The sequence below is a fragment of the Xenia sp. Carnegie-2017 genome, unplaced genomic scaffold, assembly GCF_021976095.1.
Source record: "Xenia sp. Carnegie-2017 unplaced genomic scaffold, XeniaSp_v1 HiC_scaffold_16, whole genome shotgun sequence".
NCBI classification, from domain to species: Eukaryota; Metazoa; Cnidaria; class Anthozoa; order Malacalcyonacea; family Xeniidae; genus Xenia; species Xenia sp. Carnegie-2017.
In genome coordinates, this window is record NW_025813469.1 from 9,506,977 (window position 1) to 9,532,339 (window position 25,363).

A 25,363-nucleotide genomic window follows, 5' to 3' on the forward strand; every position below is an offset into this window, starting at 1 on the left:
ATAAATTTAATGAAATGCCACAAAACGAGAAAGCCAAATATACCAAAGAAAATCAAAATTATTCTTCCAAACCAGTTAAAACTATTCCATGGTATGTATTCCAGACACTTTTCCATTTGTATGCTTAAAAAATGTATAAAATTCTTACATTACTTTGAATTAAAAACAAGACGCTAGCATTTGCGTTCAGTATCGTAGCCAGCTTGCAGACTTACTCTCGCACTGAAAATTCTAAAAGATTACCATTATTCATTCCTTTAGAAATCTACTGATCTCAGTCAGTGAACATAAAAATATTAGCATAGCTTGAGAAAAATGTCGGGCTGGCTACGCTACTGCTGGCGTTAGCCACAGCTCTAGGTACAAAGTGGCATGCGAAACTTTAGGATTGTATATACCTCATGCAATAATCTACTTCTATGTCTAAATGACTATCTTCCATTAAGATATACAGGAATTTTAGTAGACACATTTGATAGTCATAGCAATAAGTGTTGTTTTGAGTGGTCTTGAGAGCAATTTTGCACAAACATGTACGAGTGAGTTTTTCAAAGACTGCCATGCTCTTAACCAATCAGAATTGAGAAGTTTTTTCTTGTATATTATTACTGGAGGAAAAGGCATTAGCATTTTGCTCTTACTTTATGAATCTTATAGGATCTATTTACATTAAAAACAAATGAATAAACAAGAAACGGTCACAAAAGCTACATAATGCACTTTCGTGTACATTAATATTATGCATTTGACTTTGGTTTAGCTCAGCTTAGCTCTAATTAACATCTCTCAAAATAATGAAGCTCATTCAGTAAATGGTTTTTTGAAATATTTTAGACCAGACTTAAATCACATCAATTATGTTAATTATATCAAATGGGTAGGAAAATGGACGTTATTTTGTTCAACTCCGTTATTTAATCAACAGGTTGAACATTAAGTTTTCAGAGCAGCTCACATAACGCAACACAGCAACAAATGAAAAACTTATTGTACAAAACTAGTTGTAGACCATTTGCTCTATACTTATACACTTTTTTCGTACTAATCAAGCCGGTTTTCCACTTGCAAATTTTTGGGCCCGAAGCAATAATTTTCGAGTTAAAAAATTTCGTGTGACTGGGTACATTTGTTTTCTACGTGTAAAAATTAACTCACAAAACGGAAAAAATCAATGCAAAATGGCTGAATCAAATATTAACTAGATACTTATGATTCTCATTGCTGCAAAGACGAACATAACAACAAAGCAAAAACAACAATGGTTTTTTGTACGTCGTTTGTATGTTGTAACGGTAATGAAAGGAGAATTTCATCTATTTGTGAGAGAGCTTAGTATTTACGACTTATAATATGCTCCCATGAGCATCGTTTGTTTCGTAAATCAAAAACCACTAAAAATTTTATAGCGAATTATTTTGGCTAAGAAAAATTAAAAATCATACGAACTCAAATTTTCGTCGAGTTGTGATGACATCTTTGCCGTTTACGTTGCGGTTAGCAGTTCAGGTTTTAAGAACAGGATGCCTTTTTTGTTGTAGGTAAAGTACCGCAACCTTGTTATTAATTATATTACAACAAAGTAACTTTTGTGAAGCATAGTAAATATTTTAAGTGAGTATAAATCATAAATATGCCTATTAAGCTATCAACAGAGTGTTAATAAAACAGGAAATACAGCTCATGACAATGCAAATCTTAAAATACAAATGCAAAACTACGTATCAGATTCGACTTTTTTGAAGAAACAAACCTCAATGTCAAATGGATAGCTCAGATTTGCCGTTTGCTGTAAACGCTAGACTAAAACTCAGTAGTATAAAAAGTGTTGCCACTGGCGCACTTCACCTTGAGAAAGCGTTTTAGCTGGCGCACATCACAACTTGGGATCTAGTATATGCAAATCTAAGCGCCCCAGCCCTAGTTCGTGTACGTAATTACTATGTATGTCTGAAAGATATATATAGTATGCACATAGTGTAATTATGCTAGCATAAATACAGCGAAGGTCAAACCCTGGACAACGGCAGGAGCCAAAGACGGCCGGCCTAGCCCCCGCGCCCGCGCAGCTGGCCGTCGGGGGTCTGTTAGTTAAAGATTGGCGTATAGTAGGGTACGCGGTAAGATGAATAGTGAATCTAAAATAGTACGTATGAAAAGACAAGAGCAAAAAGAAAGAAGAGAAAGGGAGAAAAAACTGAATAATATAATAATAAGACAAAGAGAAAAGCATCTTAAATTACAAACCAGGCTGAAATACAGACAGGTTCGATACAATTAGAAGAATAATATTTATACATAGAATTGAGTTGGACACTGTAAGAGAGATTCTGCAACTATATAAACAGGGTGTTATAAGTGGAAGAGCTCTAAACTCATTCCTTCAAGCTTTTCAATCACTAGCATCTACATCAAGAAAGCGTACTAATACAGCTTCTTTACCATGTAAGCGCAGACATATTAAGCCCAATGACGTAATAGAATTAGACCGCCTAGTATAACAAACTCTGTAGATTGGGAAGCTGCGTATGGAAATATGAGCGACCCAGCGTTATACGCTATAACGCACCTGACTTTCTAACTACAATTCCTCAAAAACTAAAACTCCGACGCCTCCGGCGGCCTCTTCACCCCCTTCGCCGGCCGTGAGGCGTTTATATTCGGTTCTAGATAATGAGCAAAAAAGCGAAGGCCAGTCTTCGGAATCATGTAGCGCTTCGTGTAACAAATATTCATCAAATAACCGTTGAAGATTTGGGTATTATACTTTCTATAGTGAGTGTGATAATTACTCTAGCAGTTGCAATATGTTGAACAACTAATGTTGCATCAGCAGGTAAGTCTACATCTATAATATTGCCATAGCTACATTCATGGTTAATATCACCAATACGATGTGTTTTTTTTTACTTAAGACAAGTAATTTGCTTGGAGTTTGAAGTACTTGTAGCGCTCCTGCACTTGTAAAACATTTTCCACTTAATGATATTCGGTAGAATCCAGCGGTTTTGATGGTGATTGTAGAAGAATCTTCTTTACCTTTTTCACACATCGTGACATTGGTCCAAACTGAACCTCTTTTTCCAGTGACTGAAGTACCAACTTGGGTGTATACATCTACTAGAAATTGCAGTCGCTTTTTTATGTTTTTTCACGTCTTCTATGATGTTTTACATCTCGGGCGTGGTGTCTTTTTGCCGGACGTAGCAAAGCTTCGAGAGCCTCACGCGTAGGTTTATCTACGTCTGAATAGTTCCAAGAAGATATGACTATTTTTTCAGCATTAGATTCATATTCTAGTTGGAATTTTCAAAATTTTTCTCGCTATTTCGTCGTAATTATACTTCTACTGCTCGGCGAAAGACATCGTTTGTTGATTCAAATTCATGAACCGAAGTCTCAGATGCATTAGACATTGTAATTCTACATATGTTATAAAAAATTTTTGTTAGTCTATTAAGAATAGTACTTGATATTAAACCACTCGTTTCAAGATCGTTCAAACCAAATATTTAATATTGCTATTTTACTATTTCAAGTGTTTTCCAGTAGGAAACGTTACTAAAGTTACATTTACTCCGCTCATACAAGTAGGGTTAAATCCAGTAGGAGAGTTCAAAACAGGCTGGTCTCCTTTAACCCCATTAGCTCCTGGTTTTCCTTGAAGTCATTAACGTCCTGAAGGCCCCGGGGCCCTGTGGCTCAATATCTCTTTTAGGCCCTTGAGGGTCTCGAGGTCCTGCGGCTTCTGTAGACCCCGGCACTACTCTAGGACCTGTTAGACCTCTAATGCTTTGTTGCCTTGAGGTCTTTGAGGTCCCTGATGTCCTTGAGGTCCTCGAGGCCCTTGAGCTCCTGTGGCTCCAGGCGCACCATCGCTTCCATTGGTCCCATCATTTCTGTCATGTCCACTAGGACCCTCATAACAATTCTCCCTTTAATCCTCTAAGACCCGTATCTCCTTGAGCCCCTGTAACTCCTGTATCACCTTTTTCTCCCTTTGGTCCTCCAGGACCCGTATCTCCTTGAGCCCCCGCAGCTTCTGTGTCACATTTATCTCCCTTACCTCCTCTTGGGCCTCTAGGCCCTGGTGGTCCTGGTTTTCCAGATCCATAACCATCATCAGTTCCACCGATTACTCATGAATGGAAAGCCTTCTAATCAATAAACACAAGCCTTCACTTAATGTGCAAGGAAACTCCATTCCACTTAACCTCTTTTAATTTCTCTTTATTTCACTTCTTAACTTCCTTATCATGTATCCATTTGACACCACTTCCTTTAGTATTTCTTTCATTAAATCATTCTTTAGTATTTCCTTTAGTATTTCTTTCATTAAATCATTCCTTCCGCTTCTTTTAATATTTCTTTCATTAAATCATTCGACACCGCTTCCTTTAGTAGTAATTTAACACCTTTTTGTAAATATAATACCTTGTGTTCACATCCCATTTATTATTTATCTGAAGATGTCTTGAGTAAAGACGAAACGTCACAATAAATTTAATTTTACAATTTTTTTGGTCTATTTTTATGGCTCTAATTAGAAATGGAAACTATGGTGACACGGATGGTGAGCAGAGAGGAGAGCTCAAAAAGACTCCAATTCAAAGACAAAAAATCCTAATACCGCCATGCGCTTACAACATTCCCGATATCAATCAAGCTTCTGAAAATGCTATGGAAGCATTGGGTATAAAGTTTGCACATGAATATGAAACCGCAAGACGTGATCCACCCTTTGTGCTCTCAGTAAATATTCCCACATCTAAATCTGAGATTGCTATTAAAGGTGACCTTGAAGTTTCCTTTGACACAGATAACAGCTTAGGCCCTATTCTTGGGTTTTGCTTTCGGTGGAGGTGATATTACTAGAGGAAAGACATAAGTCAGAATCGAATTAACTTTACAGATGTACAGAAGATCCATATTCACTCCTCGCTTGTTAATTCAAATATAGTAAACGGGAATCCTAGTGATGTTATTAAACCGAGGACCAGGACGTTTGTTGGAAATAAGTCCTAGTCAACCGACCTACTTACCTCTCATTAAAACAAGCTTTATTAATAAAGTGAGAACGGAAATCACTGATGATTTAGGTAAAAAGATTGATTTAAATGGTGAGCAAGTAACTTACACTTTAAACATCCGTCTAAAAATGTGATTATAAACTCTCATAAGCGGATTCCGATTCAGAAGCTGTTGCCATAATGGCTTACTTTTCATAGATAATATACCAGGCAAAATGATAGTTCCTATGATTAGACGTGGTATAGTTTGTCGAAAAATTGTTGGTGGGTCATTGATTGGAAACCTTGTAGGCCTTGCTGGTAAGGCATAGGGTGCCCTATTAAGTGCGGGGAAGTCCGTAGCTGCAGCCTTAGGATCTCGCGTAGGTATGTTTGCTCAAAAAATAAAGAATGTGGCCGTGGCGGCTGGTAAAAAAGCAATTCGTGACACGGCTACAGCAGCCAAAGAGGCTGTTATAACGACTGCAAAAGAGCAGTTCTCGCCTGAAAACATAAGCAGTCACCGACAAGTCGCCGATCTCGCCCGCAGATACGTTAAAGGAGTGGCAAGAAAAGCTAAATCACGTGCATCTGCAGTGGCTCGTGCTGAGGCTGAAGCTGGTACTAGTAGCGCAAAAATGCGCGCGAGAACCGCTCGCACTTCTTTAACAAAAGAAGCTAGATCTAATATTGGTGAGCTGGTTGGAACTAATGAAGCTAGAAAAACTCTAGTATCGCGTGCTAAAATCCTTGCTAAGCAACATCTGACATCTCGAGACTTAGGTATTCTAAGCAACCTCGTGTCAGGTAACGTCATGATGTATGCCTTAATATCACATCAGACTAAATATCAGAGACAATAATTAAATTACATCGGTCAGATGATCGGCAGACACCAATTTTTTGTAATATATATACTGTACCAAGTACTAACTATCATAACAATGGCTACGGACATGATATTCCCACCACTTCGACTCTTTGACGAGCCCATCGTTGAACGCTCTGTTGAGCGTCTGTAGTACGAAAGAGTTCTTCCCCGCGATCCAAATTTCGATGATAAGAATATCAATATCGACACTGAGGACGTTGACCAGCTTATATGGCCTCACAGTGCCGTTCTTTAAGTTCGAGGTCGCCTGGTAAAGAACGATGGCACCAATTATGATGGAGCCTGTTTCAGACGGTCCAGATCCAGGTTTACAACAAGACCATTGAAGAAATAAGTCAATATGCTTCACAATCAACACGATCATACAACTTGTAACTGATTCGGATGATTCGTCCAGGAGCACCGCCACGAGTGCCTTCTGTTACCGCGACACTGGAGATACCGGTGGGGCTGTTTCTTATAAGCATGTAAACAGAACTAACGCTCAGTTGCTTCCTGCTGCTAATGTAGGCAACGGTGTCGCTTTGAATGGCGGCAACTTCCGGGCTAACTTCAACTTAAACCTCAACGCAAAAAAGAACCCTAACTTCAAATTGGTTTCGCCAGTGGCCGCCAGATCTGCGCGGGCGCCAAAGACGTTGCCATGATGCTTCCCCTCGCTGACATCCAAGGTTTCGTAAAAAACATTGATTAAGCTTTCATAGGTATAAAGTTCAATCTGAATCTCACTTGCGCTTCTGCTGAAAACTGGCTTCATAGAGCAAATGGGGTAGATGCTGGAAAATTTCAGATAAAACATCTTTCGCTCTGGGTTCCTTTCATCAGACCGTCGATCGAAGTTGAAACCATGATAGAAAGCAAGTTGGTTGCTGGTTACATACGCATGCTATACTTTGAGGAAGGTCGCATTTACCGAGAGAGATTCACCAGAGGTCAAACAACCGTCTCATGGCGCGTGACAACAAACGGAAGTGAAAAGCATTCCAAGATGCAGAGCGCTCAGACAATCAAGAACAAAGTATACATGTGTTTGATAATGCTAATTTGCGTCAGATTCATGTGCGCATTAATAACAATCAAAAGTATCCTGAAGAAGAGCTTGAAGTCAATTACACAGATGCTGAAGAAATTACAGCACAGCTTATATGATGTTCCAAGACGCTGCGATGAAATACAGCGATCCGGATACAGACTCTGAAGTAAACTTAGGAGACTTCGCAAACCTCTTTCCTATTTATCACTTTGACGTTAGTCTTCATCCTGAAGCTTTGAAAAAAACTCCGGCAAACATTGATGTTCGTTGGATCTTAAGTGACCCTTTTAATAGTGCTATTAATGCTGGTGGCGAGCAGGCGTACCACGTGTACTGCTTCGTGCTTAGCGAGCGTTTCCTTTGGCTCAATGCGATTCACGTGAAGATAGACATAATGGTTTAGTCTGTTAGTCTCATATGCTATGTTACGTTTAATACGACTACTTCGCAAAAGATTTAATTACAAATTTAAAAAAACAAAAATTTTTTCGACTGTTTATATACGCAAATTGTTTTGCATGTGCACAAAAATGTCGGATATTGATAACGCAATATTCGTTACAGTTCTCAGACCCGCCATGGAGCGAGTAATCACTCAGGAGTTTAAAGGCATTGGTATATATCTTCCTGGGTCAAGAAATATAGAAGGTGGTAGCTTTATTGGAAATTTTGTTCGAAAACTCATACCTACGATCACTAAACTAATACCAAAAGTGTTACCGTCTCTATATAGGCCTAGCAGCTATATCAGGTGCTATCACCGACAGCACGCAAAAAGCAGTAGCTAGTAGTGGTATAGTTAGAACAAGAGTTATCACACCATTTAATGGACCCAAGTATAATAACAGTCTTCTTGGTTTCGGTAGTAGCTCTGGTAAGAAATGTCGTTCTTTTTACACAGTTCACGGTGTTAAATTTTCAAAAGTTCAGAAAACTACCTTGGCAAAAGCAGTTAGGGACAAAAGTAGAGTAACTTTGCGAATTACCAACAGCGCTTTTGAAGGTCTTGATATGCTTATGCTTACTAATACACAAATCAAGCGAATGATGGGTGCAAGACCCAAAGGATCTGGAATCGATCTAAAATTGTCTAAGAGTCAGATTACAGCCATGACGCGTGCGCAAAAATGTGGATTCCTTGGTTCTTTGCTTGCAGGTATAGCTGCTCCCACCATAGTGCCTGTCCTAGGAAAAATCTTTGGATTTGGAATGTCGGGGGAAGGAGTATGCCTCCCCGCGACATGGGGACGCGGGTAAGGAAGTGGAAGCCGCTATCAAACAAAGATATCCATTGTATAGTAAATGGAAATCTAAAAGCAGTAGCTAAATGTTTTAGGGTGTGTTCTCAAAAGACATGCTTCCTAAAGAACCTCTTAAAGCTGAAGAAAGCGTTATAATCAACTTACAAGAATTTCTAGATGGAGGTAGGACTCACTGGGTATGCACCTTTGCTGATGAGTTCTGTGTAGATTACTTTGACAGCTTCGGCCTTCCACCACCTGACGTAGTTAAAAAGTGGATGGAACGGTCAAAACTTGTTGTTCGCTATTCTTGCAACGAGATACAGGTTCGGCACTCCATTATGTGTGGGTGGTACTGCTTTCTCTTCTTACACGATCGGGTTCACAATGTGTGTCCTTTCTGTGCATAACGAGCGTATTGTAAAACGGTTTGCTAGAGAAACTCTAAGAACGCGCTAATAATTAACATCGCGATGCATTTTCACATCAGAGTAAATTTTGTGCATTATATAGAGATGGCCATCGCTTACTGTTTGTACTGTAAGAAACGACAACCTGTTGTTAAAGGAAAAATCGAATATAAAAAAATTCAATGTAGGCTCACGGGGTGCTGCCGAGTCTGTTACAGAGGCGTCTCATAGTTCCTTTCTAAAAGTGAACTTGTGGTTTAAAAAGGGAGGAAGAATAAGAGGTTTGAATAGTGCGCTTCCATTTGATATTAATCCAAGTGATTTGGCGATCAAAGCCGCGAATAAAATTGATAAAATGAGAAAAGCTTGGTGAACACAATATAGTCAAGTGAAAATGACGGTCGCGTTTTGTATACGTTGCAAAAGACTACAACCAGTTATAAGTGTTATAGTTGTAAATCATGACGGCAACCCAGACTTGCAGGGCGCTGTGGTGTATGTGGTATTGTTTTTTCTAGGTTTCTTTCCCAAAGCGAATCTCGACGTAATGGAGGAAAAATAATCGTTTCTTTGGACGGAAGCATTGAGGGACTCATCGCAGAGGCGTGGCCATGCTGCTACCCTAAAGCTCGCTAAAGAGGCTGGCGTCAACGAGGATGAGGATCATGACTGGCTAAAAAAACAGGCCATCTGGCAGAACTACTTGCCCGCACCAGCGCGAAGTGCTATCCCCCGACCTAAGTTTGACATCAGCACCTTAAATGAGATCCACCAGGCCGATCTCTTTTATCTGCCTCACGATCGAGTCAGAAGACGCACATTCAAATACGCATTGGCGGTCGTCGACGTAGCAAGTCGGTATAAGGAGGCCCAGGCGATCACAGACAAGACAGCGACCCAGGTTGTGAAGGCGTTAGAGTCTATTTAAGCCCGTGGGCCTATTCGATGGCCTAAAGTTTTACAAGTCAACCCTGGCTCGGAGTTCCGCGGGGCTGTGCAAATAGCGTGTGATAAAAATGGTGTCACGATTCGACGGGATAAGGTCGGAGTTCATAGAGATCAGGGGATCGTAGAAAGATTCAACCAAACTTTGGCGGAGCGATTGTTCGGTTACCAGTATCATCACGAGCTGGCTGAGCCCGGAACTCGGAACAAAGAATGGGTATCAAATTTACCTGAGGTGGTTAAAGCGCTCAATAATGAAACTACCCGTTTGACGGGCGAAAAGCCCTCCCTTAAGATTCGGAAGAAGAGCGTTAAGGCCTAACCCGCAGCACCGGCGCTTCGTCAAGTTGGTTTCAAAGAGCGACGCTTGCCATGGGATGTTATGGTGCGGTATTTGTATGCCCCTGGCGAACTCGAGGGTGGCAAACGGCTTAGAGCGACTGTTCCTATCTGGTGTGTGACCTCCAACCAGTCGAGCGGGCTGTGGTTGATGGCGGGAAGCCAGTGATGTATTATTTGAGCGATGGGCCCAAGCGCGCGTTTGTACGCGAGGAGCTCCAACTGGTGCCCATTGAGACCGAAACACCGCCGGCTTAGTCGATGGGGTCCTGTCACGCTTTTTATGAAAGCTTTCACTACAAGGTACACCTTGCGCTTAGCCGTGGAACAGATCTTCTACTGTAATTATGCTAGCATAATTACGCATTTATCATTTCTTCACCTGCGCACCGGCTGCCCTATGCCCGTATGCTAGGGTAGAGATCCCATCGCCCGCAATCCAGCACTTCGTGTCCAGAGGGCTCAACGATGTCTTGTTTACCTGCTTGCTGAAGATCTGATCATATCCATAACGTGACGGAAGCGCTTTGCTTCGATGAGCGACTCTTTAGTACTGGGAATGACTGATTTGTTTTTCACGACGGCCTTTTAACACTTTTGGCTTGTCACTCATCCAGACCATCGGCTTTAAGGAAAGAGTACATCTTGGGCATGAGCTCCACAAACTCGTCCTTCATTTTCCTAGCATTTTCTTGTTGGCTGTGCTGAACAACAGATGGTCTTTGGGGTAGTTGTTGGTGTCGTACTGACCGGCGTTGCGTCTCATGTCGGCGTACACGTCCTCAGTCAGTCTGTATCTCCAGCACAAGGCAGTTGGTGTCGGTGTAGAGGAACTCTGCTGACGAACCGTACTGCACCTCGAGATGGTATTAGTACCAGTCGTACGTCAGATGCTTCGAGACGTCGAGAACGCTCGTGGCCACAAAGACCGGCCAGTTGAGCAGCGGACTGCTTTTATTCATGTGAACGGCTGCGAGGTCTCCCGCGTGGTCAAATATGAGATGCCGATTAAATGCCAGCTTGGCAATAGGTTTGCGGAGTCTCTCGGTCTCGCTTGGCTGGAGCAGCTTCACATTGACACGCTTTCGGAGGTTTTCCATCGTCTTGCCAAAGACGCTGTTGTTCAGCAGCTTGTAGAGGTTGACTTCAAAGTCACTCTTTGCCTTCTTCAGGAGTTCGGTGTTTTTCCGGATGTAGGGCTCCATCCATGGGTTTTGATCGAAGCGGATTTTGCCATGTGGATCTTTTCAGGCGCATGCCAAGCTGCAGATAGAGCTGCAGATTTCGATAGTGAAGGATGTATTGGGTCTTGTCGCGCAGATGGGGGACAAGCTTATTGACCTCGTGACACGCACCACCATACATCTGTTAGAGATTTGAGATTTTGCTTGTAATCCGACATCCACGCGTTGTCGACCTTCATGCGTTCTGACGCTAACGGATATGCATTGTGCTAAAAATCTCTTCTGGTTACTCCAGATCGACTTCGAGAATGTAGTCCTTCTCTGCATGTACATGCTGGTTCAAGGCCGCCTTCGTATCCTCTTGAGCGACTCAATAGAACATGCCTGTCGGCAGAGGCTGCGATATCACCCAGCCCTACAGGTTGTTGGCGTCGCAGTACTGGATCCAGCTTTAGGGCTTCCCCGGATCGTAGTCTGGCACTTTGGGATTGTTGGCCTTGGCAAGGCGTCTGCTGTCCATACTGATGCCGCCGTGCAGGCCCTTGTGATGTCGATGTTGGTGAGCAGCTCGATTTCAACCCCTGTGTGGTTAAGAAGAGCGTCCCAGCTTAGGCCTGGGCTCGTGTAATAGTGGGCGGGTCTAGCCGGTATCGCTCGAGGCACATCTTTCGGAAGTTCTCGAATACGTCAGCAAGGAGGAGGACATCGGTCCGAAGGTAGAGGTCGTGGTAGTCGCCGAGGCTACAGCCGAAGACGTACCAGACCATTTTCCTGAATCATAGTCGTCATCGGTAATGCCATCTTCGGCGAGTTTGCTGTAGAAAGCCTCCTTCGGCTGGAGGATTCTTCATCAAATCTGGACCAGCCGCCCATATACTCGTAGGGTAAATCACCTTGCGGAGCAGGAGTACGCCTCTTGGGGTTGGGCTCAAAGTCTTCTGTGATGCACATGTCTCGCGGATCGCTTGCTTTCACCAGTCCATCCAGGCTTGAGAGCACGAACGGGGCGCTGTCGACAAATCGGAGCTGGCTGATACTGAACGAGATGTAATTCTCGGCGTTCTTAGGGATGCAGGTGACCTTCCCTTTAATCTCTGCGAGAGTCTGCATGTTGAGATGGCTGTCGTAGCCCAGCAGGCTGTGAAAAACAACCGGTATGGTTTTCGTTTTCGGGCTGAGCCGCAACTTCAGGTTGCACTCATTGTGGCAGTGGTCTCGCATGGAATCGCCTTCGAGGGTTTTGCTGGACACGTGGCAATTTCTGACTTTCTTGTGGCTCCCCCAGTCATTTCCTATCATGTGCATAGGCTCGGGGCTAGCTAACATCGTCTGATCTTACGCTCTTCTTCTTGGAGCACTTCCAGGAAATGCTTGGCCGCGTCGGGCTCTCAGAGCTGCGGCGGCTGCGTTTCTGTCGGAACGAACGACTATGTACGAGTAGCCGCATGCCTCGTGCCTGGAGGTTTGCTGGGTACCGTTCTTTTTAGGGTGAAGCGCGTGGCCCTTGGTCTTACGAACCAGGCTCTCGAAGTCTGCGCAGATTATGAAGGGCGCTTTGAGCTGCTTGTGGTAGTTCTCAAAGCGGATTTTGTCGTTTTTTTTAGGGGTTGGCATTCTGATGGCAACCGCGGCCTGGTTGATGCCTCGACATTCAGGCTTACGCTCTTCCAGCCAATCCTGTCTGGTGAAGCCATGAAGGCAACCCTCACAGAAGTGCAGCTGATGATGGCCACTTTGGTTGAGAAGGCGGTTGAAATCCTTGATCCAAGTGTAGTGGTGTTTCTCGGGGTTTTTCGAATCCGAGACGGGGAAGGGATTCACAGTCTTGCGAGCTCTCTCTTCTTTGCTCAGACGGCAAGGAATGACGCCGCCTTTCCAACCGTACACGTTGATAGCAAGGTCGTTCTGACGCTCTACTCGTTCAAGCTGGGAAAGCGGTGCGGGTGCGCTCACTCCCGCAAAGTCAAGGACATCTTCAGTGGGATACTTGCCACGCTGTTGCGGATCTTTAGCTGCAGGAAACATAGCAGCCCTTAAAGAACAGTGGAGGCAGTCGTCGTCATTGTTTTTCACGTTGACGCTCGTGTTCTTATTCTTGACCGGGAACTGGAAGTTTTCCAATCCCTCCAGGATTGGTGGGAAGGCTTCATGTAGGGCATGCAGAATCTCATGCTCCTTTAGCAGCGTGATCTGCTTTGTCAGGAACAGTGGTGCTTGAAACACTTCAGTACCATTTCCTTTATCCTTCACAACCTCTAAAGCCAACTGGAACTTAACTCTTCGTGGAACTAATAGCTCCTGGACGAGTTTACGTTTGATGTAGGGTTGGGCGCTTTTGAGGAAAGCCATCAAATTGCGTTGGGAGGGGTGTCCCTTCGGCACTTGCATTTTCCAGGCTCGCAGATTATAGCTGAAGGCCTTCGTTTCATTCCACTTAAGTTCCGTGCGTGGTGGGGGAAGAACCCTTGTGGGGCGTTTAATTCCAGCCAGAAGTTCGTCAATGTATGCGTCCATCTCATCATCGGTAGGCTCGGCGGGCCTGCGCTTGCGTGGTTTGTTGATAGGCCTGCGCTTGCGTGGTTTTGGGATAGGCCTGCGCTTTTGCGGTTTGGAGATAGGCGGAGTGACATTTCTTGGCGTGGGTGTTGGGTCAGCGGGCGGTTGAAGAGCTTTAAGATACAGGCATTCAGCGCGTGCCTGTCTTGGTCATGTAGTTGCAAAATTTATTAACAGTATCTATCGCGACTGTCGCAAATTTTAGTGCTATATCCTATGCGAGATAATTCTCTAAATCGAAATTAAATCAAAATGTCGAAATTAATTCGGCAAGTACTCTAGCAAATATCTTCTTGCTTGTTTCTGTTTATAAACGAGCTTATGATGCACCCTATCCGCACCGCAGGCTTGACAAAGGATAGTTTCTGCCTGTGTTACGACCGCACGCTTACGACATGGTTGTGAAAGTCACCTGCCTTCCTTAATCGCCTCATATGAAGTCCACAGTATTCACCCATGGAGCTTCGCCCACATGTGGTGAGCTTTCCGGGTAAAAACCACGCGCACTTGTTCTTGCCCTGCCTCATGGCTGTCGAACGTTTGGATATACTCTATGAGAGTATATCTCTCTAAATAATAGACCCCGACGGCCGGAAGCGCGTGCGTGGGGGTGGGCCGGCCGTCTTTGGCTCCTGCCGTTATCCAGGGTTTAACTTTCGTTGTAGTTATGCTAGCATAATTACACTATGTGCTCGCTATATATGTCTTTCAGACATACATAGTAAATACGTACAAGAACTAGGGTTGGGGCACTTAGATTTGCATATACTAGATCCCAAGGGGTGTCCGAGGTGCGCCAGTGGCAACGCTTTCTCAAGGTGAAGTGCGCCGGCGGCAACGCTTTCTCTATATGAAGTGCGCCAGCGGCAACGGTTTGTATACTACTAACTCTCTATTTGCGCAATACAAACAACTATAAGAAAAATACAAATATCGTTTGAATATAATGCTTAACTGACTCGAGTTACAAGAAATCAAAATTCACTACAATTGAAAGAAGTGCAAGTCTTAAGGCCTGAAAAATGAGACGCTAAACTATACCAGATGATGGAGAACGTTTAGTCAGAGATACGAAGATAAATCTCTCATTCAGAGTTTCAGATAGTTTATTTAATTAGAATTTGGGGAGTTGTTCTACTTTGCATATGTTATATTTTTTGTTGTAATAAACATCCACACGAATTTTTAAAAAATTTACCGAAGGAAAAACGAAAAAGTCTTTAAGAAAGTCAGCACGACTTTCAAATATGCGCATTCAAATTTTTAAAAAATTTACCGAAGGAAAAACGAAAAAGTCTTTAAGAAAGTCAGCACGACTTTCAAATATGCGCATTCAAATTGTCAATAGTTCCCTACTTCCTAACTGTATGTAGCCTCCTTAAAATATTTGGCAGCCGGAAATAATGGAAACGAAATATAATTCCAATATTACCAAAATTAGTAAAATTCTTGTAATAAGCGATACTTATCTATAGCAAATATAAACCGATTACATAGTACTTTTAACTTGCTTTACTCTACAAACCCTATGAAATTGGCAATGCGCATAACTGTCTAAAAACCACTTTTTACTAACATAATTTAATAAAGCAAACACGCTAAATAAGCAAATGCAAACAAAAAAAGCATTTGGCAGAGTTCGTCATAAGAACAAACGGAAACAAAAAACACAATTGCAACATTATTAAAATCAGCAAATTTCCACATTCAGGAACGATTCATTAAACGAGCGATACAAGTTTACAGCAATAATAAGCCGAATTGCTAACAGTATTTCCATACTTTTCAAACGACTCAAATGTGTATCCTACTTAGACTATGTTCTCATGATTGCTAATGAACAATTCAACATCCTTAACATACCAACACATCATCACAAACATACCTTGTTTCGTTTTTGCTTAGCAAATCGTTGTTGCTGTTTGTATTTTTAACTTCTTTCAACTGATGTTCAACAATACCAGTTAATCTAAAATAAATATTATCTTATAGTATTAGGCAAGATCAAAATTTATTCAAAGCTTATTAAATGACATAATATATGGCGAACAATTACATTGTGTTGATAATTATACATCGCAAACACGCATAAGGATTCTGTGAATTTTGTTTGACAAAGCTTTTTCTGGTTCACAATCCAATATTTCGTATTTTCCGATATAACGCAAGAGCAAGTTATAAGCGTCACACATATTCTTTACGTTGATATGTGGCCAGTGGCAAAAGTATTTTGTGCCGCGGAATTTAAGTCATTTAAAGAATAGATTGTAATGCAAAGCAAAGATACTGTTTTGATTTTTATTGTTTTTTTCAATTTATATGTTTGATTTTAATTTAGAGCTTGTTGATTGATAGGTAAAAAAATGTAAAATCTAATGCATTATCATAAAGTATATGCTTACTATAGGATTATCTTTACATTCTCTGCAGTGTGTATGTGAAAAAATGAAAATGAAAATCTTTATTTTGACACGCTGGCCTTGTCAACTGGGGTTGATTTCCACAAGGGGCGTGCTTTTGTTCAAAAACAATTACAAAATTTACTAAGAAATAAATTATCTACAGAAGAGAAGTTTAAATATTTACAGAGTTTAGCTTATTCCATCAGTTACATGTTATAAACTAAATCATAAAATGCAAGCAGCAATTTTCTTTTGAAAAAGTGACACGCTTTTGCTATTTCTGATTTCTGCTGGAATTGAATTCCAAACAGAAGCCCCATCATACGCAAAGCTTTTCTTCAAAGAGTTAGTACTAGGCATAGGAACATTTAGACAACTTGTAATATTGCGTAGATTGTAATCAGTGATGTTTTTTTTATAGGTAAATAATCTAGTAAGTGAATTTGGTCCAACATTTTTTAATAATTTAAACACCAGCTTTGCTTTAGCTTTTTTTCTAAGTATTTCAAGAGGTTCCCACTTCAATTCTTGTAATGCGTTACAATAATCGACATCAATGCCCATGTTTATGATAATTTTTGCAGCTCTATTTTGAAGTTTTTGTAGACTTTTTGACTGAGTTTCCCCCAATACACCCCAAACTTCACAGCAATATGTGAAGTAAGGATGTACCAGGGCATTATAAATAGAGATAAGTGTTTGTTTGTCTGTGTATTGCTTTAATTTTCTAAGGGCGGAGATACCGGCTGCTACTTTTTTGCAAATTTTATCAGTGTTACTCCTCCAAGATAAGTGTTGGTCAATTATTAAACCCAAACTTTCGTACTCATAAATTCTATTTATAACGTAATTGCCAATTGCAATATGCAAATTAGAAGTAAAAACATTCTTGATCATTTGTTTCGAGCCTATGATCAAATATTCTGTCTTGGTTGAATTCAAACTAAGTTTGTTTGCTATCAACCACTTTTCAAGATTATTCAAGTCAGAGTTTACTGTCTTTTCTAGTTCAACTATATCATTATTTGAAGCAGTTAAGCTAGTATCATCAGCAAACATTTTTGGTTTACATTGCTCTAAGCATGAGGGTAAGTCATTTATATATATTAAGAAAAATAACGGACCTAGAATAGAGCCCTGGGGAACTCCACAGGTGAGGAGTTGTTGGGATGAAATAAAATTTTTGATTTGGCATCTTTGAGTTCGCTTTGACAGATAGGATTCAATTAGGTTGTAGGCTTGTCCTTTAATTCCATACAACTCAAGTTTTCTTAATAAAATTTTGTGGTCAACAGTATCAAAAGCCTTTTTTTTAGATCAATTTGGACTACAAGGTTGAGCAGCCTTTTATCCATGTTTGTGTACCAATCATTCGTACAGTCAATTAAGGCAGTTGTTGTTGAATGTGATTTTCTGAAACCAAATTGACAATCACTTAGGATTTCAGATTTAGAAAAGTAGTTGTAGAGTTGATCGTAAAGTATACGTTCAATGATTTTACTGACGACTGGAAGAATTGAAATTGGTCTATAGTTTCCAGGCAAGTTACGGTGTCCATTTGTAAAGAGGTATAATTCTTGCTGTTTTCCATTCATCTGGGAAGACAGACAAAGTTATGCACTGATTGAAAATATAGGTTAATGTTTCGGAAATGATAGGTGCAGCTAGTTTTAAAATTTTACATGATATTCCATCACAACCCGTTGACTTATTTGCCGAAAGTCCACAAATGAGATGGTACACATTATGGACAGTAGTTGGCCGAAAGGCAGCAAACTCTGATTTAGTTGTATTTATATAATTTTCAAAATTAGTTTTTGTGTTGTCTATTTCTTCAGCAAGTTTTGGGCCAATATTAGAAAAATATGTATTATGTACATACTCATATGCATTTATGTAGTCGATTGCAAAACAAGAGGGATTTGATTCAACAATTGCATATCAGCATGAGACAAACATTATTTTAAATATGCTCTCTTCATTCCTTGTTAAGGATTTTGAGTTTGAGCATATTTATTTTTCATTTTCTGTGCCACATATTTTGAATGCACTTAAAACGTAATGGAAAATATGATTACGTTTTCGTGGCTTTATATCCTCATAAATCTCTCTTTATTATGTTACAAAGATGTAATATTGCTTGGGCAAGTTATAAGGGTCATGTATATCGTTTGAGTCGATACGTGGCAAATTATTTTGTTCCTCGGAATTTAAATCATGTATTCACTAATTGTTATAAAAACAGAGAAACGGTTATAATTTTGGTTTTGGTTTAGGTATTTATTGTATTATTACATACTGCATGCAGCAAGCTTACTATATAGGAGTCTTAGCTTTTTATGGGAATAATTAAACGTATGATATTTTCTCTCGGGTATGTGTATACTCATACAGGCGTAGGAAAAAAAATAATTGGGGGGAGGGGGGGAGAGGAAGCTCATATTCATTTATGTATGTTATAATCTGTAGAAAACAATGAATTTAAAATACGGCATAATATGCTTGTATAACTATTCTCCACAATTATCGATCTTTCTACGCCCATGCATCATGGGGTGATGTTTTTGCATTGACTCAACATTTCTTAAATAATAAACATTACGAAGCGTTTTAAATCCACTTCACCTTACGGCTGACCTATGTGTTACGTTTTTATAGGCAACTCAAAAACAAAATCCAACTGTATCACACAAGAGAAATAAAGTTTTGAAAAAGACATCACCCAGCGTCAAGTAGCATGCAACAGAATTTCACGAAGCTTATGTTGTAAATTGTCATGTCAAATTATGTAGAGAGTGACTGTGTCATATTATAAATTATTAGATATAACTGAAATTATTAAATTCATATAAAATACTATAGTCATGTTAAGAGAACACTTCCTCACAGCAATACGTCATTGCTGTAGGATGTAGGTAGAAACGGAATGGCAAAGTTGCGCGAAATATGTAAACGCCCAGAAACACTTCCTAACAATGATACTTAAATATAGCTTGCAAGCGTTGGTTCAGGGGTTCCTTGAGTTACAAGAAGTCAACTAAACAAAACTTGCTGAGTGCACTAGCAAAGATATTTGATCCGCTAGGATTAATTAGCTGGGTAATAGTTTTGATGAAAATCTTGTTTCAACCGTTGTGCGTAGAAAAGAGTGATTGGAATGACGAGATAAGCGGCAAGCACGCCAGTCTAGAGAATGGATTGAAGATCTAATCCGTGTTAAGACTATTAAGCAAAAGAGATGCATCTATGGCGGTGTGAACGGCAAAATTCAATCTTGTGAACTTCATGGGTTTGGTGATGTAAGCGAGAAAGCGTATTGCACGCTAGTATATTTTGTTTGTTGCACGAGTGTTGCAGTCTTTGTGAAATTGTTAACAGCAAAAACTAGAGTTGCGCAGCTGAAGAAGCTTACTATACCGCGCTTAGAACTAATGTCCACGCTGATGTTAGCAAAGTTAATGGAATCTGTGCGGAAAGATTTAGTAGGCCAAGTAGGGAAAATAGAAGCAAGGTACTGGTTAGATAGTATTACAGCATTATATTGGATTCAGAATCCCGGTGAGTGGAAACAGTTTGTTAGACATAGAGTAAATGAAACCTTAGCTATAACACAGAAGGATAAGTATTGACATTGTCCTGGAATGGAAAATCCGCTGATTGACGGTTGTCCGTAATCTTAACGAGATAGATTTAATTATTCCGTATTAGGAAGAACCAACGCTTGGAACTCTGTAACGTAAAAATCGTGCACAACCACTGCAAATATCATATCAAAGTGTTAAATATAATTGTCAAAATACAGTCCCATCGTTCATGTGAAGTTTGAAAACAGTGAACCATTACTTCGTACAGACTGTGCGAAATGTGTTTCTTTTTGGAGAAAGATTGAGCAAACATGAAATAAGCAATAAAATATACAAGTCACATTTGGAATTATTATAAAAAGAGATGATTCCGTACAAATACATCAATGATAAATGAGAATTCGCCCTGACGAAATCAGTAGACGCATTCAGGCTTAGTCAAATCGAAAACAACTTCCTGTCACAATTTTAGCCAAATTAGCTACCTTTTGCTGTTTTTCTTTGTACACAACATTTTGTCTTTTTTTATTTGGTGTTAGATGATCTTGAGTATATTAATATGGCAATAAGCTTTTAACTTAAATCATTAAATGTCGATTCTATTTTCTTATGCCATGTTTATAATGACACGTGTATTATCGAGAGAATAAGGAAAACTTTCACCAACCTTTGATCCTTGGGGGTATATCTTTTCCTATTTTCAGTTAGAGATATGTAATGTGTGAAATCCTTTACCAAAAATTAGCTTCTTGTATTCTTTACTTTGTAACAGAAAGGATATATGTTTTGATGCAGAGCCAAGTAGTCCAAGCCTAAAATGGACTTGACCTTTCTTTTGTCTAAACCAAACTTTAAGAGTGTGACCACCCATCGTTCGTGCCGTTAATTGAAATGTGATATTGGCTTTGCTGTTGTCACCATCAAAGATGCTATAACCAAAAGGAACTTTGGTGATGTGTCATGAGCTATTTTCAGCTTATTTTCGTGCGGAAGCTTATGTTTTGGTATTACCATTAGGCAACACACAAGAATTATTTTTATTTGGGGCGAAAACTACCCAACACCTATAATAAAGGCTATTATCCTTTCGAAGATTTAACACAAAATAAATAAATATAACACAAAAAAATTGCATTGAAAATGTCATGAAATGTACAGAAATGTTATAACTATCAACAATTCTATTAACATTATTTCAAAGTGCACAACTCCATACAGAAATCATGTAAATATATACTAATACAATACTTCTCGCATGCCCTTCAAAAATAGGCATCATAAAAAATGGGTGTTTTTAAGGAAAATCAAATATTCAACAAACATGTTAGCCGTTGTTGAATTAGTACAAAAAAGTTCTTTGCGTGCAAATACATCAATGATAAACAAGAATTTGCCCTGAGCAGAAAATCGAAGGAAGTATTTCGGCTTTGTCTAATCAAAGAGAACTTCCTCCAAAAATTATGTCTTTAATTACTTTTAGCTAGTTATTTTACCTTACATTTTGTCTGCGGTACCTTTTGGTCTTATATGATCTTTGCTATGTTTGTAATCTATTAACATGAATAATTGAAAATGATTGTATTTTACCTATTCTATGTTTATAATAACACGTGTATTATCAAGAGAATAAGGAACACTTTCACCAAGCGTTATTCTTTTCTAATTTTCTGTTAGAGACTCTAATGCATGATATCCTCTACCAAATATTGGCTTTTTTCTTTTGTTTCTAAAAAAAAGCATAAATGCTTTAATGGAGCATTCGTGACTCAAAGCCAAGAAAGGTCTCGAAGTTATAGTTAAGTTTGACAATTGTGGCCACCTCGTTGTTCATGACCTTAATATTAAATATGAGATTAGCTAAAGAAAATTCCGACTGCTGAATTTGCGAATGATTACAACTATAATCTAGCTATCTTTGATAAATTCGCTGTATGAGACTGTTAAATAAAAACAAAATGTGATCAAAACGTTCAATATTGGGAAAAAACCAGCATAAACTAGTTTTTACTTATATAGCGGCGGAAGTTTATGATTTGATAATAGCTAAGTCATTTCAACTTAACTTAACCGGATTGCAGCAAACAAAATTATTTTGTGTATATCTTTAAAACAAGGAATGAGGAATCCTAGAAGGGAACGAGGAAGGGAACAGGGATGCGAAAACAAGGAATGAAAAAAGCCGAAATCGTTAAAACAAGGAATGAGAAAAGCCGGAATCTTTAAAACAAGGAATGTGTAATTATGCAAAAACCGTGTATAATCAAAACAAATTTGTACGACATCGTACTAATTCCCAATTTTTCACAAGTTTCATGCAAACGGCTAGTTAAGATGCGTTATTTTTAGAAAAGCATACAAAGAAGGGTTTACAAGGCAATTACCAAGGAGTTTCATCGAATTGATTGCGTAAAATTTTCTTTTAAAGCGAGATATGAGTCTGGGCATGTTGCCAACTGGTTTTGGACTTCGAACCAATTGTGTCCTTGTATAAAGTTAACAAAGCGATCGGTATGTACACAGTAAACTAACGTTTCTTTCGATTTATGACTGCCAAATTTGCCTAAACAAATGAATTAATTTCGCTCGCTATTTGGTCATTCGTCATCACTGCATTTTGAAACGTTTCGAGAGGGAAAGCAACCGTTTAAATGGCAATTTTTTTTATTTTTTTTCCTCCTAAAAGTTGAGATTTGTAATGCTGTATTTTCAGTTGATTTCTGCTTGCATTTTTGCATCATCTTAATTTAAATTCCACGGTGTGTCGTAAGTTGTAAACATCCTCACATTGTTAACTATGTATAAATAACTCATGTAAATTTCAGCATATAATGCAACAGAGTTTTTAAAGTTTTGCATTTTTAAATTTCATAAATAAGATAAGTTTTAATATTTCAACATTATCTTTGGGGAATAAAGAGCCTTGCATTTCTCTTGACTTTGACACCATGCAACATTTATTATTAAAATACAGTGATGACGCAATGTTGACAAATGAGAAAATAGTGACCGAAATCAGCTCAAATGTTTGGGCAAACGGGACAGTCATAAATCGAAAGAAACTTACTGAGTACATACCTAACCGCTTTGTTAACTTCATACGAGGACACAATTGGTTTGAAGTTTTAAAATCAGTTGGCAACATGCCCAGACTCATATCTCATGAAGAACTCATGAAGAACTCACAGAATTTCTACATACGCTTCAAAATCTGTTCAGGCAAACAACAATCGTTATTATGAAACGACCATCTTGGCTTAGAGCACTGTAAAAGTAAAATTGAGCGTTGTATACCAATAGCTTATGCGATTTTACTTTCACTAAATGATCCTCATCCTCAAAATGATCCCCTGCCTTACAGCAACGCAAAATGCACAAATACAAACGCCAACGCTTCGATCGCTGGTGGAAAGATTAATTTGTGACATGGATGTCGAATTTGAGAAGGTTACAGCTGCTTTGGAAACATCTTATGTTGAAGACGTTAGAGATGTTATTTCATTTCTTTTTGGAGAAAGATTGAGCAAACATAAATAAGCAATAAAATATACAAGTCGCCTTTAACTATTATAAAAATAGATGATTACGCACAAATACATCAATGATAAATGTGACTTCGCCCTGACGAAATCAGTACAAGCATTCAGGCTTAGTCAAGTCGAAGACAACTTCCTGTCACAATTTTAACCAAGTTAGCTAGCTTTTACTGTGTTTTTTTTTGTACACAACATTTTGCCTTTTTTTATTTGTTGTTAGATGATCTTGAGTATATTAATATGGCAGTAAGCTTTCAACTTAAATAATTGAATGCCGATTCTATTTTATGCCATGTTTATAATGACACGTGTATTATCGAGAGAATAGGAAAACTTTCACCAACCTTGGTCCTTGGGGTATATCTTCCTATTTTCAGTTAGAGATATGTAATGTGTGAAACTTTACCAAAAATTAGCTTCTTGTATTCTTTACTTTGTAACAGAAAGGATATATGTTTTGATGCAGAGCCAAGTAGTCCAAGCCTAAAATGGACTTGACCTTTCTTTTGTCTAAACCAAACTTTAAGAGTGTGACCACCCATCGTTCGTGCCGTTAATTGAAATGTGATATTGGCTTTGTGGTTGTGACCATCAAAGATGCTATAACCAAAAGGAACTTTGGTGATGTGTCATGAGCTATTTTCAGCTTATTTTCGTGCGGAAGCTTATGTTTTGGTATTACCATTAGGCAACACACAAGAATTATTTTATTTGGGGCGAAAACTACCCAACACCTATAATAAAGGCTATTATCCTTCTCGAAGATTTAACACAAAATAAATAAATATAACACAAAAAATTGCATTGAAAATGTCATGAAATGTACAGAAATGTTATAACTATCAACGATTCTATTAACATTATTTCAAAGTGCACAACCATACAGAAATCATGTATATATAATACAATACTTCTCGCATGCCCTTCAAAAATAGGCATCATAAAAATGGGTGTTTTAAGAAAAGCAAACATACAACAAACATGTTAGCTGTTGTTGAATTAGTACAAAAGTTCTTTGCGTGCAAATACATCAATGATAAACTAGAATTTGCCCTGAGCAGGAAATCAGTGGAAGTATTTCAGCTTTGTCTAATCAAAGACAACTTCCTCTAATAATTATGGCTTTAATTACCTTTAGCTAGTTTTTGTACATTACATTTGTCTGCGTTGTCTTTTGGTCTTACATGATCTTTGCTATGCTTGTAATCTATTAACATGAATAATTGAAAATGATTGTATTTTACCTATTCTATGTTCATAATAACACGTGTATTATCTAGAGAATAAGGAACACTTTTACCAAGCGTTATTCTTTTCTTATTTTCAGTTAGAGACTCTAATGCATGATATCTTCTACCAAATATTGGCTTTTTTCTTTTCTTTTTAAAAATCATAAATGCTTTAATGATGCATTCGTGAGTCAAAGCCAAGAAAGATCTCGAAGCTATAGTTAAGTTTGACAATTGTAAGCACCTCGTTGTTCATGACCTTAATTTAAATATGATATTTGCTAAAGAAAAATCCAACTGCTGAATTTGCGAATGATTATAACTATAATCTAGCTATTTTTGATAAATTGGCTGTATGAGACTGTTAAATAAAAAATGTGATCAAACGTTCAATATTGGGAGAAAACCACAATTTATCATAAGCTATTTAACTTATGTTGCTGCGGAAGTTTTATTATTTGATAATAGCTAAGTCCTTTCAACTTTACTTAACCGGTTTGCAACAAACAAAAATTATTTTATAACAATAGAGAAAACTACCATTATACAATCTTAATAGCTACATGTCATATCAAATGATGATCTTTTCAAAAATTTTATTCCCATTTGATCAATGTAAGTAAAATATCCAAACACTAAAAGGTGCTATTAAAAAAGCAAATATACTATAATTATCTATATGCTTTTAGTTGAATGACTGTTTATATTGTACAATCATAAAAAAATATTACATTGAAAGCGTGGAGCTGTGCTGAAATGTAGAAACCATCAACGATTTTATCAACTTTATGTTAAAAAGCACAACTCTACTACAAATAAAATCTGTAAAGAGAATTAATTTGAAACTTGTCATCGCATAGCATTTACAAAAATAGTCATCGAAAAAATGTTTTGTGTTTTGTAAGAGCAAACGTACAACAATATCTTAGCTGCAGTTGAGTTATTATAAACGAAGTTGTTTAATACATACATTTATGATACAAATGAGAAAATGCTCAGACGAAATCAA

At 38.8% G+C, this 25,363-nt stretch overlaps 1 long non-coding RNA gene across 1 annotated transcript; it reads right to left on the reverse strand.

Annotated features, from left to right (window-relative positions):
• Positions 1-17: 17 nt before the first annotated feature.
• LOC124436786 lies at positions 18-20,453 on the reverse strand. The gene is made up of 3 exons (XR_006945486.1): positions 20,260-20,453; positions 15,492-15,575; positions 18-123 (listed from the first exon to the last, which is right to left on the reverse strand). It is a non-coding gene; the product is annotated as an uncharacterized LOC124436786 (long non-coding RNA).
• Between the last annotated feature and the right edge of the window lie 4,910 nt (positions 20,454-25,363).